The sequence below is a fragment of the Arachis hypogaea genome, chromosome 20 (assembly GCF_003086295.3).
Source record: "Arachis hypogaea cultivar Tifrunner chromosome 20, arahy.Tifrunner.gnm2.J5K5, whole genome shotgun sequence".
NCBI classification, from domain to species: Eukaryota; Viridiplantae; Streptophyta; class Magnoliopsida; order Fabales; family Fabaceae; genus Arachis; species Arachis hypogaea.
The window spans coordinates 111668613-111674376 of NC_092055.1; the positions used below are offsets into that span (position 1 = coordinate 111668613).

At 37.2% G+C, this 5764-nt stretch overlaps 1 non-coding gene across 1 annotated transcript; it reads right to left on the reverse strand.

Annotated features, from left to right (window-relative positions):
* Positions 1-3450: 3450 nt before the first annotated feature.
* On the reverse strand, positions 3451-3558 carry LOC112787943 (small nucleolar RNA R71). The gene has a single exon (XR_003195329.1). It is a non-coding gene; the product is annotated as a small nucleolar RNA R71 (small nucleolar RNA).
* Positions 3559-5764: the final 2206 nt, after the last annotated feature.

A 5764-nucleotide genomic window follows, 5' to 3' on the forward strand; every position in this document is an offset into this window, starting at 1 on the left:
AGAGGTTGAAGAAGGACGGCAGATGCTGTTGGATTCTGACCTCCCTGCACTCAAAGTGGATTTTCTGGAGCTACAGAACTCCAAATGGCGCGCTCTCAATTGTGTTGGAAAGTAGACATCCAGAGCTTTCCAGCAATATCTAATAGTCCATACTTTTCCCAAGTTTAGATGACGCAAACTGGCGTTGAATGCCAGTTCCATGCTGCATTCTAGAGTTAAACGCCAGAAACAGGTTGCAAAGTGGAGTTAAACGCCAGAAACAGGTTACAAACTGGCGTTCAACTCTAAGAGAAGCCTCTACATGTGTAAAGCTCAATGTTCAGCCCAAGCACACATCAAGTGGGCCCCAGAAGTGGATTTCTGCATCATTTACTCATTTATGTAAATCCTAGTAACTAGTTTAGTATAAATAAGACTTTTTACTATTGTATTTACATCTTTAGTTTCATCTTTTGATCACGTTTGGGGGCTGGCCTTTCGGCCATGCTTGAACCTTATCACTTATGTATTTTCAACGGTAGAGTTTCTACACTCCATAGATTAAGGTGTGGAGCTCTGCTGTTCCTCATGAAATAATATAAAGTACTACTGTTTTTCTATTCAATTCAAGCTTATTCCTTCTCTAAGATATCCATTCGCACCCAAGAACATGCTGAATGTGATGATTATGTGACGCTCATCATCATTCTCACCTATGAACACGTGCCTGACAAACACTTCCGTTCTACATGCAAACAAGCTAGAATGAGTATCTCTTAGATATCTAATACAGAGGACCGAGTCCGAGGTATTAGAATCTTCGTGGTATAAGTTAGAACCCATGGATGGCCATTCTTGAGATCTGGAAAGTCTAAACCTTGTCTTTGGTATTCCGAGTAGGATCTGGGAAGGGATGGCTGTGACGAGCTTCAAACTCGCGAGTGCTGGGCGTAGTGACAGACGCAAAAGGATAGTAAATCCTCTTCCAGTATGATCGAGAACCGACAGATGATTAGCCATGCAGTAACAGCGCATTGGACCATTTTCACAGAGAGGATGGGATGTAGCCATTGACAACGGTGATGCCCTACATAAAGCTTGCCATAGAAAGGAGTAGGAATGATTGGATGAAGACAGCAGGAAAGCAGAGGTTCAGAAGAACGAAAGGCATCTCTATACGCTTATCTGAAATTCTCACCAATGAATTACATAAGTATCTCTATCCTACTTTATATTTCAATTATGTTTTAATTATCAAATCTCCATAACTATCTGAATCCGCCTGACTGAGATTTACAAGGTGACCATAGCTTGCTTCAAGCCGACGATCTCCGTGGGATCGACCCTTACTCACGTAAGGTTTATTACTTAGACGACCCAGTGCACTTGCTGGTTAGTTGTGCGGAATTGTGACAAAGTATGATTCACGTTTGAGAGCACCAAGCCATTGGCGCCATTGTTGAAGATCACGATTTCGCATACCAAGTTTTTTGCGCCGTTGCTGGGGATTGTTCGAGTTTGGACAACTGACGGTTCATCTTGTTGCTCAGATTAGGTAATTTTATTTTAATTTTAAGCTTTTTATTTCCTATTTTCAAAAAATACAAAAAAATTATTTTCCTCTTTTTCGTTTTTCCCAATTAGTTTTCAAAAAATAAAAAAAAAAGAATTTATAAAATCATAAAATTAAAAATATTTTTGTGTTTCTTGTTTGAGTCTAGAGTCAAGTTTTAAGTTTGGTATCAATTGCATCTTTTTAATTTTCTAAAAAAATTATTTTCGAAAATTTCATGCATTGCATTCTTCATGATCTTCAAGTCGTTCTTAGCCAGTCTTCTTGTTTAATCTTCATATTTTTTTGTTTTGTGTCTTTCCTTGTTTTTCATATGCATTCTTGAATTATTAATGTCTAAAGAATAAAAATTTTTAAGTTTGGTGTCTTGCATATTTTCTTTTCTTGAAAATTTTTCAAAAATAAGTCTTGATGTTCATCTTGACATTCAAAGTGTTCTTGGTGTTCATCTTGATATTCAAAGTATTCTTGCATGCATCATGTGTTTTGATCCAAAATTTTCATGCATTGAGTCTTTTTGATGTTTTTCTCTTTCTTTATTAAAATTCAAAAATTAAAAAAATATCTTTCCCTTTTTCACTCATAAATTTTTGAAAATTTGAGTTGACTTTTTCAAAACTTTTTAAAATTTAGTTGTTTCTTATGAGTCAAATCAAATTTTCAATTTAAAAAAATTCTATCTTTTTCAAATCTTTTTCAATTTTTCTTTCATATTTTCGAAAATTTCAAATTAATTTTTAAATTTTTTTTCTTATTTTTATTCCATATTTTCGAATTCAATGCTAACAATTAATGTGATTGATTCCGAAATATTAAGTTTGTTACTTACCTAATAAGAAAGGTTCAATCTTTAAATTCCAAAATCAAATCTTTTTGTTTCTTGTTAGTCAAGTAATCAACTTTAATTTTCAAAATTAAATCTTTTTAAAATTCTTTTTCAAATCTTTTTCAAATTAAATTTCAATCACATCTTTTTCAAAATTTAATTTCAAAATCTTTTCTAACTTTTTATCTTTTCAAATTTGATTTTTAAATCTTTTTCAATTAACTACTTTACTTTTTATTTGATTCTTATCTTTTTCAAAACTACCTAACTAACTCCCTCTCTAATTTTCGAAAATCCCTTCCCTCTTTCTCAAATTTCCTTTTTAATTAACTAATTGTTTTTATTTCAATTTAATTTGATTTCAATTTTAATTTTCGAATTTTAACCTTAATTTTAAAATATTTTTATTTTATTTTATTTAAATTTTCGAATTTTTTCTCTTCTCCTTCTTACATTCTTCTCTTCTTATACTTGCATAAGGAATCTCTATACTGTGACATAGAGGATTCCATATTTTCTTTTGTGTTCTCTTCTTTTTCATATGAGCAGGAACAAGGATAAGAATATTCTTGTTGAAGCCGATCCTAAACCTGAAAGGACTATGAAGAGGAAGCTAAGGGAAGCTAAAGCTCAACTCTCTGGAGAAAATCTGACAGAAATTTTCGAAAAGGAAGGAGACATGGCCGAAAATAATAACAATGCAAGGAAGATGCTTGGTGACTTTACTGCACCAAATTCCAATTTACATGGAAGAAGAATCTCAATCCCTGCCATTGGAGCAAACAATTTTGAGCTTAAACCTCAATTAGTTTCTCTGATGTAACAGAACTGCAAGTTTCATGGACTTCCATCTGAAGATCCTTTTCAGTTCTTAACTGAATTCTTGCAGATCTGTGATACTGTTAAGACCAATGGGGTTGATCTCGAGGTCTACATGCTTATGCTTTTCCCATTTGCTGTAAGAGACAGAGCTAGAATATGGTTGGACTCTCAATCTAAAGACAGCCTGAACTCTTGGGATAAGCTGGTCACGGCTTTCTTAGCCAAGTTCTTTCCTCCTTAAAGGCTTAGTAAGCTTAGAGTGGATGTTCAAACCTTCAGATAAAAGGAAGGTGAATCCCTCTATGAAGCTTGGGAGAGATACAAGGAACTGACCAAAAAGTTTCCTTCTGACATGCTTTCAGAATGGACCATCTTGGATATATTCTATGATGGTCTGTCTGAATTATCTAAAATGTCATTGGACCATTCTGCAGGTGGATCCATTCATCTAAAGAAAACGCCTGCAGAAGCTCAAGAACTCATTGACATGGTTGCAAATAACCAGTTCATGTACACTTCTGAAAGAAATCCTGTGAGTAATGGGACGCCTCAGAGGAAGGGAGTTCTTGAAATTGATACTCTGAATGCCATATTGGCTCAGAACAAAATATTGACTCAGCAAGTCAATATGATCTCTCAGAGTCTGAATGGATTGAAGGAATCATCCAACATTACTATAGAGGCATCTTCTGAAGGAGAAGCTTATGATCCTGAGAACCCTGCAATAGCAGAGGTGAATTACATGGGTGAACCCTATGAAAACACCTATAATCCCTCATGGAGAAATCATCCAAATTTCTTATGGAAGGATCAACAAAAGCCTCAACAAGGCTTTAATAATGGTGGAAGAAATAGGTTTAGCAATAGCAAGCCTTTTCCATCATCCACTCAGCAACAGACAGAGAGTTCTGAGCAGAATCTATCTAGCTTAGCAAATATAGTCTCTGATCTATCTAATGCCACTGTAAGTTTCATGAATGAAACACGGTCCTCCATTAGGAATTTGGAGGCACAAGTGGGCCAGCTGAGTAAAAGAGTCACTAAAACTCCTCCTAGTACTCTTCCAAGCAATACAGAAGAAAATCCAAAGAGAGAGTGCAAGGCCATTAATTTAACCATCATGGCCGAACCTACAAGGGAGGAGGAGGACGTGAATCCTAGTGAGGAAGACCTCCTGGGACGTCCAGTGACCAATAAGGAGTTTCCCTTTGAGGAACCAAAGGAATCTGAGGCTCAATTAGAGACCATAGAGATTCCATTGAACCTGCTTCTACCCTTCATGAGCTCTGATGAGTATTCTTCTTTTGAAGAGAATAAGGATGTTACTGAAGAGCAAGTTGCCAAGTACCTTGGTGCAATCATGAAGCTGAATGCCAAATTATTTGGTAATGAGACTTGGGAAGATGAACCTCCCTTGCTCATCAATGAAATGAGTGATCTGGATCAACTGACATTGCCTCAAAAGAAACAGGATCCTGAAAAGTTCTTAATACCTTGTACCATAGGCACCATGACCTTTAAGAAGGCTCTATGTGACCTTGGGTCAGGGATAAACCTCATGCCATTCTCTGTAATGGAGAAACTGGAAATCTTTGAGGTGAAAGCTACCAGAATCTCATTAGAGATGGCAGACAACTCAAGAAAACAGGCTTATGGACTAGTAGAGGACGTTTTAGTAAAGGTTGAAGGCCTTTACATCCCTGCTGATTTTATAATCCTAAACACTGGGAAGGATGAGGATGAATCCATCATCCTTGGAAGACCCTTCCTAGCCACAGCAAGAGCTGTGATTGATGTGGAAAGAGGAGAGTTGGTCCTTCAACTGAATGAGGACAACCTTGTGTTTAAAACTCAAGGATCTCCTTCTGTAACCATGGAGAGGAAGCATGAAAAGCTTCTCTCACTGCAGAGTCAACCAAAGCCCCCACAGTCAAACTCTAAGTTTGGTGTTGGGAGGCCACAACCAAACTCTAAGTTTGGTGTTGAACCCCTACATTCAAACTCTAAGTTTGGTGTTGGGAGGTTCCAACCTTGCTCTGATTATCTGTGAGGCTCCATGAGAGCTCACTGTCAAGCTATTGACATTAAAGAAGGGCTTGTTGGGAGGCAACCCAATGTTATTTAATTATATCTATTTCAATTTCTCTTTGTTATTTCGTGTTTTATTAGGTTGATGATCATGTGGAGTCACAAAAACTACTGAAAAAAAATAAAAAAACAGAATGAAAAACAGCATTAAAAATAGCACACCCTGGAGGAGAGGCATGCTGGCATTAAACGCCAGAAACAAGCATCTGTCTGGCTTTTAACGCCAGAAACAAGCACCAACCTGGCATTTAACGCCAGAACCAAGCATCTACCTGGTGTTAAACGCCAGAAACAAGCTGGATTTGTGCGTTTAATGCCAGAAACAGGCAGCAGTCTGGCGTTAAACGCCAGGATTGCACAGCAAGGGCGTTTTACACGCCTAATTGGAGCAGGGATGTTAAGTCTTTGACCCCACTTGATCTGTGGACCCCACAGGTTCCCTTAAGGACCTGTGGACCCCACAGGATCCCCACATC